The 15,604-nt window shown below is 45.1% G+C and overlaps 1 protein-coding gene across 2 annotated transcripts in view; it reads left to right on the top strand.

Annotated features, from left to right (window-relative positions):
* The window catches only part of IMPG2 (interphotoreceptor matrix proteoglycan 2), a 901,957-nt gene that overhangs the window by 536,496 nt on the left and 349,857 nt on the right, over nucleotides 1-15,604 (top strand). The window lies entirely within an intron of this gene.

Here is a 15,604-nt window from a genome sequence, read left to right on the forward strand (position 1 = left end):
GGTGCACATGGGTGGATTGGGTGAACTTGTGGCATTATTTCCTTCACCTGTGTCCATTTACCAGCTACTATGAAGTGTTATCTCTGCCTTGGTTTTGCTGTTATTACCTGCAAATATCATCCGGTATTACTGGCAAATCCAATCCCGTAATATGCCTAAAGTAACCGATGTGCAGGTATTACCGGCACAGGTTTTTGGCCCATCTGGAATTTTCATTGTCTGTATTACTGGCGCTGGTAATTCCGGCAACTGCGTTCTGGCAAACGTGTACTTGACCGGACCGGTTAAAGTGCTGGTAAAAGGTATTATCAGCACTTTTACCATATACCGGTAAACTCGTAATGAGCCGTATTCTCTTTTTTTAATTGAGTCATATTCTGCATGATTTTGTGTATCAGCAACTGGAAGATCTCTTACAGTAGATTTAGCAAGAGGCCAGTTATTAAATGGAATTACACACTCTGGTCATGTGCCAGATCACACCCAGAGTCTCCAGTAAGCGCTCTCTCTCTCTCTCTCTCTATATATATATATATATATATATATATATATATATATATATATATATATATATATATTTCTGATGCTTGTCGAATCTGCTTAGATCACAACATATAGTGAAAGCTGCAGAGTATTACAGTTGTTGTTTTCGAAATTCGGAAAGGGACGTCGACAGGGCGTGCCAGTAATACTATCCCTAGTGTGACGTCTACTGTACCCATGGTCCTTCACCCGTCGAGGTCCCTCAGATTGTTTTTTTCTGCCATCGTAGATGGATGCTATTTTGCTGAGTTCTCCTGTTGGCATAACGCCATTGATTTATACAAATTAGGGATAGTTTCTCTTCCTATCCTTTATATCTTCCATCACCGACTATCGATAACATCCAACAGCGGTGAAGAAAACGACAGTTGGAAGACTCCCATCGGCGGATCTGTCCGGCATTGGAAGGCCGCTTCGAGGCTTCGGCCCACACAGTAGGGAGAGAGGGGGGAGGTAATTTGATAATGTATTTACCCCTTTTTATACATTGAACCTTCTCACAACCCACCACTTCCCCTAACATTGCTCGCTAATCTATGCACAGTATGTGATCTAAGCAGATTCCACAAGCCTCAGAAGGGATACATTACTTACTGTAATCATATTTCTGATGCTTGTATCTGCTTAGATTCACATGCGCCCACCCTTCCTCCCATGGAGAGAAGGCGCATGGATGCTTATGAGCTTGTCTGATACATATCTGCTTGGATACCCTTGTACTCACGCTACACTTCATGCTTCCTCATGTCAAAAACAAAACAATCTGAGGGGCCTAGACGCGTGAAGGACCATGGGTACAGTGCACGTTTCACTAGGGATAGTATTACTGGCATGCCCTGTCGACGTCCCTTTTCGAATTTTGAAAACAACTATTGTAATACTCTGCAGCTTCCACTAGATGTCAGCCCATGCACAGCATGTGAATCTAAGCAGATACAAGCATCAGAAATACAATTATGGGGAGTAATGTATCATATATATATATATTAGAGGTTGGCGGTCACTGCCCTATAGTTAAGGTAAAACGGAGTTACAGTGGAAATTGAAAAAATAAATTGCTAATAACCTTTGAGTCATGTGACAGATTTGGCTGAAAGCTTGCAAAAGCAAAGTTTGTCACAGGCCCCTGTGAGAAACGAAAGGGTGTCTCACTTTGCGTCTGGGATCCACTCAGATGCAAGGTAGGACCCAGCGCGCACTCTGCACCTGATCTGTGCCCCCGCCCGCATCTATGTTATTTTTCCGGCGGTCTGGCTGTAATTAACCTGCTGCAGCTGGTGACTGTCATGCAAGCTGAATCAACTTGCAATATCAGAAAATTCTGTTTCTGCGGCCGACACGAACTAGAATCTCCATTGCAGCCCACGAGGTGCTGCTGCTTCCAAGATGGCCGCCCGCACTTCGCCTAAGCAAACCCGACCTGGTGCTGATGTCTGAGTCTGCCGCGGCGCATGATTGGCTGCCCCTTCCTTCTTCAAGACAATCCATTTCCGGCAGGCAATAAGCCGTCCCACCCCCAAAGGCACACCCACCAAGGCTGGTGCCTGTCCTAGCCTGTCACAGCCAGGCACGCCACCCGCCATATGCCGGAAATGCTACTCAGCTCGCCTTCAACCTGCTCTCAAGGTAAACTCACCCGCGTTTGACTCTCAAAGACGCGCATAAGCCGCCAAACACATTAGCCTACGTGAGATACGTTCTACCTTGCACACTTGCTAAATTTGATTGCTCTAACCCATGCCAGCAATATCTCTGCATATACGTTCCGTTTGTTTATCCCTTTGCCTAAATGACATTGCCCTACTAAGCTGCGCATACAGAGTCATGGCGCAATCCTAATGAACTTTGCATACTTATGATTGCACCAAAACCCGCCTATGATCCTGTAATTCCACCGCTTATCTGCGCATCATCTTGTGCAGTAAATACCTGTACCAGCACTGTATTACCTATGCATACTGCCACGCTACTGTTGATACAATGTCTCACCCAACTGTACACTAGCCCTCTGCATTCCTGGTTGCACTGAATCTAGGCATACCCAGTTTGCACCTGTATTTTAGCCATATTTTTGAATCTCGAAACTAGGTATACCTTGCTTGCATTCGCTCTTAGGGTCCTAACAACCACTCTGATTGTGTTGTGCCCAATGGTCGCTAACGGACCACTCTGATTGTGTTGTGCCCTATGGTTATTAACAGACCATGCATTTTAGGTCACACTGTGATTCTTGCTACAGCACCAGCCCCCCCACAGACTGAAACTTGAGACTTAGGGCAAGACTACCTTGCATATACGAACACAAAAGAAACAGTACTAACTATACTGTTAGATCCCCAACTATACAGACGCACTTGGACAAGCAAACTCAAGCCACGACACCCTTAACTCCGACCCCAAACCTCACTCATTATCACAAAAAGAAACACAGAGTCAAAACAAGCACACAGATAAATCTGCAAGCTATCCCACCCCTAAGAACACCCTATCTCTTACTGGATCCTTGATCAATGCAAGATCCATGGCAGCCCATGCAACCGAAATTGCTGACATACTAAACAACAGTAGCATTGACCTCCTTGCCGTAACAGAAACATGGCTTCACGAGGCAGCACGCCCCTCCCTGATGTTAGCCGTACCTGACAATGACCAGATCCATAGAGTAGACAGACCCAATGCTAAAGGCGGTGGCCTAGCCATCATCGCTAAAACTACTCTGCCGATCAGACTCACCACCTCACCCCCATGTGTTTCCTGCGAAGTACTCTCAGCAAAAGTGCAACTTTCCAATAACCGCATGTTAACTATTCACCTGATCTATAGGCCCCCAGGCCCCTTGGGAACCTTTGAAGACGACCTTACCACCCTCATAGCGAACAATACCCAAAATCATTCGCAAACGTTGTTGCTGGGCGACTTCAACATTGGCTTTAATGAGCTAGACAACAAAAATGCCCTCTCTATAACAGCTATTCTAAATGACCACAGCCTTACTCAAAAAGTCCTCTCCCCTAACATGCTAAAGGCAGAACCCTTGACTGGGTATCTAAACTTAACTGCAACATAGTCATTACTGACATCACCCCTCAACCATGGACCGACCACTATCTAATAAACTTCACTGCCACACTTGACCTCCTCAGCCCTAAAATTGTCAAAATGATACCACCACTTCCCACCAGAAGTAAAAAAAGACATTACTACAGAAAAACTCATCCCCCTCCTCCTGCCCACTATCAATGGCCTGAAGGACAATACTGACCCAGACACCTTAGTAGACACCTTTAATAAAGCTATGTCTCATGCTCGAAATACGATTGCACCTCCAAAACTACGCAAAGCTAAACAAGAAGCCCACCTTAATGCTTGGTTCACCCCCCAGCTTAAAGACCTTAGAAAGCAGAAACGAAAACTCCAAACTATCTGGCGTAATTCGCCTACCGATGACAACAAAGGTAACTTAACCCAATTTACTAAACATTACAAGTCAGAAATTATCAATACTAAAAAAAAAAGTATTCATTAACAGAATTACCAATGCCAAATCCAATACCAAGGAACTCTTTGCCATGCTCCGGGAAATGGAATCTCCCATCCAACCTATTGACACGGTCCCCAAGGACAAGATATGGTGCACTAACATACAGAATGCCCTATCAAATAAAATCTCCACCCTCCAACTTAAAATAACTAATAAAAAGGATGCCCTCTCTCCTGCTGATCAACAAGCAGTGGTCGAAGTGTAAGAAAAGAAGTAGTGGAACTATGTTGCCTGCTAGCCTGTCCCGCTCCTCACAAACCCCATTGCCCTGCTCCCTCCCACACACAATACAAGCCCCCAAACACATTTGCCTGCTGTTTAAGGGAATGTTCAGTGCAGTGCACTGAAAGTGCAAGTTTCAACTTCTTCCTACGCTGTTATTTTAAAACGAAACCGTTCTGGAAAGGTTTCTTTTTAGAATAAAAGTATAGGAGCTGTAAAACTTGATTTAAAAAAGTAGAGGAGCACCGCTCCCAACCGCTCCCACTCACTTCGACCACTGTCAACAAGCACCTCCATCATCAACACTGAAATGGTTATCCTCTCACTGAAGCCTTCCAACTGTAAGGGCGACAGTTGCCCAGCTCAAATAATAAAGGACGCAGCTAGAGATTTAGCCCCATTTATCTCGAAGCTTATTAACTCCTCCTTCAAATCCAATACAGTGCCAGCTAACCTAAAAGAATCCTGGGTCCTCCCCCTTCTTAAAAAACAAACCCTCGATCCATCTATCCCGACTAACTATAGGCCTATCACCACTGTACCTTTTCTACTAAAAATTATCGACAGAGTAGCCTATCTCCAAATTCAAGATTACTTAGAAGCTAACTATCTACTAGGCTTGCGCCAATCGGGCTTCCGCCCCCTCCATGGCACTGAAACAGCCTTGATAGATCTTAAAACTAAAATGGAGGAATTTAAGGATAGTGGGAAAACAGCGCTGCTGCTCCTACTGGACTTGTCAGCAGCTTTTGATCTGGTGGATCATGCAGTCTTATGCAACCACCTCAAGCTCGCTGCCAATTTCACAGGAGAAGCTATAGCATGGGACCAATCCTTTCTAGCCAACCGGACCATGAGAGTGTTCTCCACATCCACTTGTGCCGATCCCATCCAAATTACATGTGGAGTCCCACAGGGCTCTTGTGTCTCACCCACCATGTACAACATTTTCACCAAGCCATTGTTCGACAAGTTGGACAGACTGGGCGTCACCTACACAAATTACGCAGATGACACCCAGATCCTCATACCCCTTTGGGGCAACTATGGAGTGGACCTGGCTTTGGTGAATAAAATGTACATTCTCATTCAGGCATGGATGGCCACCCATGGCCTTTGCCTGAACGACGATCTAAATCTAAACTCACCCCGGACTATGCCTCATTCAACATCGACAATAATACTATCAAGGTTATGCGCGAGGTTAAAACCCTAGGTTTTTACCTTGACTCAGCTCTCACCCTCAAAAAGCAAGTGAATTCCCTCGCCTCCACAACCACTTACACATGTAAACTTATCCGTGCCGCCAGACCCTTCCTGTCCAGTGCCAGTTGCCTCACCTTGGCCAATGCCCTTGTCATGTCAAGACTGGACTATTGCAACGCCTTATATTCAGGTGCAAATAAGACGATCATTGACAAACTCCAAAGATTACAAAATAATGCTCTTAGAGCAGCTTTGAACATCCCACGTAGAGAGCATATCTCTAAACACCGGACCGAGGCCCACTGGCTCAAGATAAAGGGCAGAATCCTCCTCAAAACGATTTCTCTCACAGCCAAATGCCTCAACAATCAGCACCCCCCTACCTAGCTGAAAGAGTCAACTGGAAACCCTCTAACCGATTGACAAGACCTGCCAACACCTTCTTACTTGAAGTCCCTAGATTCAAACTCACCACGGCGGGCGGATCTAGCTTCCTAGTTAGAGCAGCACAATCATGGAACCCACTCCCACCTGACCTTAGACGCCCTCTACCCTACACTAGATTTAGATCTAATGCTCGCAAATGGCTGCACAACAACGATTTGTAACAATATTCACCCTTATCTAGCTGACCACGCTATACACTTGCTAAGACAACATTCTTCTGCGTTTACCTATCTTGATCCTATATGTACTGCTTCACCTGTATCATTTTTTGTAAGTTATCACTGTTTTGTAATAGCCTGTGTCAGGCACTGTAACTAAGTTTCGAGTCTACATGTATTGATGCGCCCGCTGCCCACGGGCTTGGAGCGCATTACCAAATAAATAAACAAACAAACAAACTTACTAGTCCCCGTGGATCTCTCTCTCAGGTGGCCAGAGCATGAGCATCGCCTTTGGATCCAGACCCTGGGGTGGACCTGTGCGGGAGGATCACCTGGGTGAGGGATCTTCAGGGACTGGGGGTGGGGCAGCCGATGGTGACACGCGGTATCCCCCTTTCCCGTGCCCATACTCCATCCTATTTTATTGGATTCTACAATGTCCCAACTGCCCCAACACCCCTTTCTACACAAACACTGGGCAGAGGAAGAGGACTACTGGGAGAAAAGAGGCTAACACTTGCATATCTCATTGACATGTCCCGTTAATAAAGTCAGGCAAAGTCAGGCACTTGACCTTAATCACATACATCTGATACCCATTAGCTCCCCCCACAGGGATAAAGGGCAGAATATAGAGCCACACTCTGAGCAGGGTGAGACACAAGAAGCAGCAAATCTTCCGGGGCGAAGGCAAACCTACTAATGCAGGACGACCGACCGAGGGACCAGAGCGAAGGGTAGGGAAACCCTGAAGATCCCTGCAGGAGGTCGTTGCCTCTGGGAAACCATGAAGCGTACGCGGAGAAAGCCAACTCCCAGGCAAGAAGAAACATGTATTGTGTTTCAAGTGTGCCAGCGACCATCCTGGGTGAACGACAGTTATGTTATGGAATTACCAAGACAAAGAGACACTGGGGTAAATAACATAAGGGAGAGCTGAAGTGAAAGTCAAATTGGTCCTACTGAGGTCTATGTAAAAGGCCTTGCACACTCAAAAGTCTTCGACATCAGTGAAAGACTCTGCGCCCGACTGAGGGAGATCGGAAACATGGAATAAGTTAGGGGAAGGGAACCCCTAATGAACGTGAAGGAAGCTTGTGGATCGGAACCCCTGCCAGTGCTGTGATTGCGAGTTCCGAGCCCGGCTGAGGGAGATCTACGTTAAATCACGCATTTTTAGTTGAATGGTCTGAGCCCCACAGAGGGAGACCTACATGAACTGTTGATGCCATGAGACGGTCCGAATCCGACAGAGGAAGACCTACATGAACTTTTGTTGAACTCTGAAAGAACTTTTGGAGAACTGGAATAAGTGATACTATAACGTGGAAGACCAAGCAGGTCTCAACCCACGTTTTGCACTACCTTTGTTTTGATAACCTGAGCCAGAGTGTGTCATCCTGTTTATGGGGGCCGCCTTACTCCGTGCTGTCCAACGTGGGGAGGAGTTCTGACTCAGCTACCTTGATCCTTCATGTTATAAACCTGACTTTCCTTACACATTCCCCTTTACACACTTTTTGTATAAGAGATAGGGCAGGCATTAGGTTTGGGTAGTATAGGCCATTGTGATTTGACATATACTGACTAGGACTGTGTTTTCTTTATTATTTGATGGTAGAGACTACTCCCATCATAGCTGTAGGTCAAAGTAGGAGTGTTTCCAAAAAGTGAATAAAGTTTATGAAACTTGTAGCTCTTGTGTCAATGTCATACTTGTTATAAAACCCCTGAACTGGAAAGTATCGGAAAGATTCTTTGAAAAATAAAAAGGTTATTATGAAAACAAAAAACAGTGCTTCAGCCGAGTCCCCATTCATTTTTCCATACACAAAAAAGTTTATGCTGGACCGCACAGCCAAAACTGCTGGACAGATTTGGATCAGGTCTGAAACAACTTGGGCACGAAGCATTGACTTGCGATCCTTTTGTGGTTTGGGGTTAATCCGTACAGTATTTTTAAAAATATTTGATATTCTGGGATCATGGAAGTAAGCGATTATTGTACCGATATACAAAAAAGGCGATTGTGATTCTCCACTGAATTATAGACCAATTTCACTTATCGAGACCTCTTCTAAGATATTAGCTGGCTTTGTACTTAAAGATCTTATCAGGTTGGAGGAGGATGAAAATAGGATTCATGCTATGAACCTGGGTATAGGAAAAGAATTGGTACGTCTTTGTGTGGGCTGGTAATGTCCGCATGTTTGACCCTGGCAGATAGGGGAATGAGACGTTTTGTGTTTGTGGCAAGCCTGTATCTGTCCTCTGCATTTGATACAGTAAATAGAGATAAGCTCTGGTGGAAGCTGAGGGCCAGGGGAAAAGATCCAGACTTGTTAAACATGCTTCACTTATTTAATACTAAGAACAAAGTCTGCATCCGCCTAAATTGGGAACGAGACATTGCAATGCCAGTGCCGGCTGGGAAGGGTCTTAGACAGGGGTGCGTTCTTACACTGACCCTCTTCAACATGTACGTGCCGGACCTATGGACCCAGAGTGAAGATTGGAGTTTGTTCCCTCCCAAATTTCTTTTTCTATGGGCATGTTGTATTGCTTATGCAGATTAGTGGATTTTTTTTAGATTTAACCCCTGTTAGATGGGGTTACAGGATATTTGATGGATGATAATTGGATTATTTATGAGGAGAAATCCTGATCATGTCTATGCATGTCTATGCATAATAAAAGGAAACACAGAAGATATTTGGACAATTTACAACAATCATATTGGGGAAGTGGATCCATTTATATACCTGGGCTTTCTCTTGGCAAATACAAATACGCTTAAACGATTAAAGGAAAATGTTGGGACCAAAGCAGCAACATTTGTATCACTGATGAAGGTGGTGAGGTCTAAGTTATGTGCCTTTTCATTGTGTCACTTAATAGAGAATTTTAGGGCTAAGGGAACCCCTGCTGTGTTGTATGGTATAGAGCGTATTTCCTCGATTAACAGAAAATGGTTAGACACCCTTGAGGGTAAGATTTGGAGAGATATCTTGGGTGTTCCGTTTTGTGTCCCAATTAGCATTATAAGATTGGAATTTTGATTATAATCCTGGTTTTCCATTTACAAAGGTTGGAAAATTGGGTTGTATAAACAAATAATAATGGAGAAAGGTGCAGTATTGTGTGATACATTGGGGGAGATTCTTAGACAGAAATCTAATGTACTTCTATCTAAATTTCCAGATATATGTGAAGGTTATATGGTAGAGATGGGTTTAGATCTAAGTTCCTTGAACAATGTAATTAAGAATCGATTGAAAATGTGGGACGCAATTGAAAATGGCAATGATCTGATCAGGTTAAAACTGTATACAGATAGATCTTGGTGGTGTACTCAACTGCAAATGAAATTAGGCCATGCGTGAAAATGTTTCCTTGTCAACATGTGCATAGTTGTTGGTATATGAGGTTTTGCTTCAATTGTTTAAAAACCTTGGAAGTAATTGGTCAGAGGATGGGATTGCGTAGAGATGATCGACCGTGCAGATTGTGTTCAATTAAATGTTTAGAGTCCTTATATCATTTGATAGTAGAATGGCTAGCCATTTTGCACCAAAGAATATTTTATCTAGTTGCACCTATTTTGTGGGAGAAGTTAATTAATGGGACACAGGTCTCATTAATAAGTGCATTGGTGGCATTTTAACAAGAGATATTTCTTAAAATGGAATCCATTGAAATATAAAACGGATAACTGGGGAAGGAAACTCTTTGTATAGGCAGTATTCATTGTTCTTTAAGATGAAATGTATTCATTTGTTTTATATTATGTTCATAGTCTCCTCTTGTTTTAATATTTCCCTTTAAAACTGTGAATTACTTTGGTATTTGCATGTAAATGCTGATTAAGAAATGAATTATGTTTTATATTTGCTTTTAAATGATGCATTTGTACAATATTGTATTGAAATTTTGTTTGTGAAAGGAATCATGTGTAAAGTTTAATTTAAACCAGAAAAAAAGATTAAAAAATAATTATATAAATAAAATACATTTTGTGAACTGTACAGAACATTCAGATTTCTAACAAGCTATTTTACAGACACTGTACACTATATATTTGTTCAAAGAAACCCACGTTTAAGGTGTTCAGGCTACATGAAGACCAAAAGGTCTAAAACATGTGCCAATTAAGGCTCATAGCACAGCTTTCTTTATTTAATTAGTCTGTCTCATGTGGTTTTCTTCAAAAGGTGAAATCGTCCAAAAGGTGCATGTAAAGTGCATTGTGAATAAACCAGTAATGCAAAATGAAAATACAGAATCTCAATGTTCGAAAAAATGCCTCTACCTAATTTAACATATTTTGAAGCAATGTTACGCTCACCTGGTCTCTGTGGGGACGTTGGGCATGGTTGCAGCCCTCCCAGGAGTTCACTCCTTTGGATCGCTTCTCTCCCCCAACTGCAGTGGTATCGAGGACCCGCGGTGCTGGTCCTGAGAGAAGATGAGAGGCAGTGAAAATAGCGTAGTGGTGCTGGGATTCCCCTCGACCCTTTCGTGCCAGAATGTAGTACGCAAGAGTTTGCCCATGCAAGCTCACCTGTTTTGATGTAATGATGGGCTCTCCGTCCAGCTTTCCTTCAGCAGGGCTGCTGTGGATGGACCTAGTTGCGTCACTGGTCCTGGGTGTGGAGGTCCAGACCGGCTGCGACCATTCCGTCTTGAAGGTAGGTTTATTACTATGATTATTGTCCGTATCCTTTGTGTTAATTTTCCCCAATGATTATTGTCCGCAACCATAAATTGTCCTTTCTCACCCTACGTATGAAGATGGCCCACGAGCGCGTGGTGATGAAAACAGTCTATCCCGTAGGACCTACTGGTGGTAAGTAGACTGTTCCAGAAACTGCGCCAAGTTCGTGAGTTGCGCTGCTTAAAGTGTTATAGTCTATGTGACTTGCTCACCTTGTGTTTTCTATTCCCTTTGTAGGTGCAGCTGGTCAGTATTAGCTGGTGAGCGGTTTCCGAACTCCTGCAGGTTGCCGGAGATGAAGATCCACGTGGATGCTGCGCCGGAAGATGGCCCCGTGTTGATTGAAGTTTGGGACAGGTAAGGATGCTAGGCGACACCCGCGGAGGACTCGAGAAGGCTGGTAAGATGAGCGCGGCTGCTGCAGAGTCGGAAGCGGTAGAAGTGCTTCTTCAAGCGATGGCGAGGCTGTCTCAGGTAAGGTGCGTGCAGCGGCTGCAGATGGGAAGCAGATGACAGTGCTTCTTCAAGCGATGGCGAGGCTGACTCAGGTAAGATGCGCACGGCGGCTGCAGATGGGAAGCAGATGGCAGTGCTTCTAGCGATGGTGTCGCTGATTCCAGGTAAGATGCTGGAGGGTTCCGGAGACTGAAGATGCACGTGCTGAACCAGGTAAGATTCTTCTGAACGGTGGTAAGCGTTACGCTGCTCTAGCAGACTAACGCAAAGCGCCAACTTTCGGGTGGGGCCGGCTTATATAGCCTGGCCCCAGCTACTCCCCTTAGGCCCCGCCTTGTGGCCCCACCTTGCCACTCCTCCTGTCTTCTGCACGTGCCTTCCCTGTATTGGACAGGCCCCGCCCAGCCTAGAGGCATGTGCTTTCTATATTCTGGGTGCAGAGCACACTTTGTAATGAGCTTGGTGCCATAGGCGCCAAGACTGGGTCCATTGGGACCCTGCAGGTGGTGAAGTACTTGGCCCTTGACCAGTGTTCATGACAGCACTCCCAGTCAAGGCCCCTCTTACGGTTGTTCTTGACTCCGGTCCCGGTTTGGTGGGGTTGTTCCGGTGAAATTGTTTGAGTCGTGGAGCATGGACAAATTCAGCTGGCTCCCAAGTACGATCCTGGGGCCCATAGCCCTCCCAATCAATGAGATAATAAGGTTTTGAGCATACTTTCTTGGAGTCCAGGATGTTCTTTACCTCATACTCAAGTTCACCTGCGATGATCTCCGGTTCTGGTGGTGCTGAAATTTGAGTGTCCGGTTTCACTGGTTTTAGAAGAGAGACATGAAAAACTGGGTGTATTTGCATGTTGGAAGGTAAATCCAACTTCATGGCTGCAGGGTTTATGATGGCTTTAATTGGGTATGGCCCCAGGTATCGTGGCCGAAAGGCACAAGGTCCTTTTAGTGGAATATTTTTGGACGCCAACCACACTTTATCCCCGACGTGATATTATGGAGCCTCTCTCCTATGTCGGTCTGCACATTTCTTTTGTTGCTCCTTAGCTCGATTTAAGTTTTCGCTAACTTCTTTAAGAGATTGGGTGATTATTTTATGCAATGATGTAACAGCTGGCATCTCCAACTCGTCAAGGGGGCAAAGGAAGATGTCCTTGGGTGTCGATCGTTCATTGTGTAAAATATGGACAGTCCAGTGCTGGTATGAATAGAGTTGTTGTTTGCGAATTCACTTAACCAGAGGATGTTTTTCCAGGAGTCTCCTGTTTGTTGTACCAACATCTCAAATATTGTTTGAGCGTCTGGTTCATCCTTTCCATTTGACCATCGGTCTGGGGATGGTGACTCGTGGAAAGACAAAGGTCAATTTGGGCTAGTTTACAACATCTTCTCCAGAAGGCTGAAACAAACTGAGATCCCCTGTCGTAAACCAATACAGATGGCAAACCATGCAGTCGGACGATCTGTTCCAGATATACTGTGGCCAGAGTTGTTACGCTCACCTGGTATCCACAGGGACGCCACCCAGCCGGGTTACTCGCTGGTATGCTTCTCAGCTTTGCCCTGATGTGGTCTGCGGGGAAGGTTCTGCCTGAAAATACAGGAGGCCTGTGTTCAAGACTGACCGACTGGGGTAAGTATCCTCCCTCCACCCCTGTATGATTTCAGTCCCTCTGGCGCCCTCTCCCCACCTTGTGGTAGAATTAGGCGTGCTCTCCGTCCTGCCTTCTTTGCAGGGGCGCGTTGTCTTTCGTGAGCGAGTGCGGTCCAGTTACTTCACTGACGCCGGCCCGTTTGATATTGTTCAGGTAGGTCTTATTTCTGTTCTTTAGTTTTGTTGCTCTCCTGCATGCCTTTCTTTGTTTAAAATGTCTATTTTTTCTCCCTTAGGTATGATGAGCTCCAGCACGGCAAACTGGCTTGGTTGAGCCCCGCTGGTAAATGATGGCGCATTAAGAGCTCTATGATGCGGTAAGTAAGCGCTATGCGCAGGGCTGCAAAGTCTTGCCTTTGCTAACCTGTGTTTTCCTTCCTTGTAGGTCGCGGTGTTCTTCAGCGTGAGTGGAATGTCAAGAGTAGTGCCAGTCGAGAGGCAACCGGCCAGGTGAGCCTTTTGAGCAGTTTGTAATTTGTAAATGTCTCTACTGCTTTCTTTAATGTTGCCTCTATCTTCCTCTTTCAGGTCGTTCTGTCCGGGAGGCATGCAGATTCGAGGAAGCTGTTCTCAGTAGCTGCGAGTGTTTAAAGATGAAGACTGCAGGTAAGATGATGCTGCTGCTAATGATGTTCCTTTTGTCTCCTTGTATGTTCTGCTTCTCCGAGGTTCGAGGGAATAGCTGGACACGGTGAGCGTCACGTTGCAAGCTGCAAAGTAACACAAAGCGTGTTGTCTTGCTCGGGTGTGGTTTAAATAGCCCCAACAAAATAGTCCAGGAAAAGTAGTCCCTAGGCTGCCACACCCGAAACACTAGACCGCATAGGTTGGTTCTCAGGAACCAAGCTATGTGGATGCCTCTATGTTGGCTGACAATACAATAAAGTAGTTCCCAAGCACATTGTTTTTCATGGTGTATGAGCCTGGCGCCACAGGCGCCAGAACTGGCCCCATGAGGGTTTTTGAAGAGGATGCCAGGCTCTAGAGGCCCGATTCCTGACTCCACCTGGCCAATGTGTTTGCCAGAGGGGGTTTTGGGCGAGGGTCGTGACAGAGTAGCAGCGATGGGAAGTCCGTTCAGTGGGATGAAATGTCCCATTTTTGAAAATAGGTCTATCACCACCACTATTGTATTAAACCCATCACAGGGTGGCAGATCGGTGATGACGTCCATTGACAATGTATGCCATGGCATTGGTGGTACTCCTAATGGTCTTAATAGTCCTGCAGGATTTAATTTTTGGGATTTGTTTTGTGCGACGACACCGCACGTGGTAAGAAACTGGGCAACATCCTTCCTCCAAGAGGGCCACCAATAATTTTTATGGATTTTGGCTCTAGTCTTGTTGATCCCCGGATGTCCTTCCACCAATAACTCATGATAATTCGCTATTATCTTAGTACGTATTTCTTTGTCCTGAACATATAGTCTTCCCTGAAAGTACGGCAGGTTATTTCTGATGTAGTATTGATTTCCCTTACTCAACCATTCCTTCTGGGCCGTTAGGTCCATCTGAGCTTGGAGATCAGTCTTTAAATCTTCCCAGCAGGTAGTTATGGCTATCTGATGTTTAATCCGTTCTTTGGGAATAATGGCTATGGGTTCGGATGGATCAAAGGCATCTTTGTCCTCTCCCATTCGCGATAGGGCGTCTGCCTTTCCATTACGCACCCCTGGTCGGTAGGTTATCACAAAATCGTATTCGGCAAAGAATAAAGCCCAACGGAGTTGACGAGAGGATTGAGCCTTGGCTGTTTTCAAATATTGTAGATTACGGTGATCTGTAATAACAGTAACCATGTGTTTTGCCCCCAAAAGATAGTGTCTGCATGTCTTGAAGGCTCCTTTGATTTCTAGGAGCTCTTTATCAGTAATTGCATAATTAATTTCAGGTGCAGAAAACTTGCGGGACCAGAATGCTATGGGATGGAGCTGCCCATCTCAGGGTCCCTTTGAGATAACACAGCTCCCATGGCAATACTGGAGGCATCAGTCTTAAACACATACAGCAGATCCGGCCGAGGATGTCGAAGTATAGGTGCTGAGGTGAAGGCTCGCTTTAAGTCTTGGAAGGCGCTCTCAGCCTCAGTGGACCAAACAAATTTCTTATTCTTCTTTAGAAGAGATGTAATCAGATGGACGATCTGTGAGAATTGTGGTATAAATCGTCTACAAAAGTTAGTAAATCCCAGTACACTTTGTGCCCCTTTGGTAGATGTCGGAGATGGCCATTTAAAGATAGCTTCAACCTTGCGTGTGTCCATATGAACTCCTCGAGGAGTAAGCATGAAGTCCAAAAACTCGACCTCCATGACGTGGAAGGAGCATTTCTCCAGGTTGGCAAATAATCGGTGCTGACGGGCTTTTCCAACACTGCTCTTACATGGCCAACATGATCCTCCTTGGACTGCGAATAGTTCAGGATATCATCAATGTAAACAAGAACACAGACATCCAATAGTTCATGGAGAACATCATTCATAAATAACTGGAATGCCGCTGGTGCGTTACATAACCCAAAGGGCATCACCTGATACTTGAAAAGTCCATATTTGGTCCGGAATGCTGTTTTCCACTCGTCACCACTTTTAACTCGTATGAGGTGATAGGCCCGCCGAAGGTCCATTTTATGTAGATTTGGGCGCTCTTTACCT

Source organism: Ambystoma mexicanum, chromosome 7p, assembly GCF_040938575.1.
Source record: "Ambystoma mexicanum isolate Mex_15411 chromosome 7p, UKY_AmexF1_1, whole genome shotgun sequence".
Classification (NCBI taxonomy): domain Eukaryota; kingdom Metazoa; phylum Chordata; class Amphibia; order Caudata; family Ambystomatidae; genus Ambystoma; species Ambystoma mexicanum.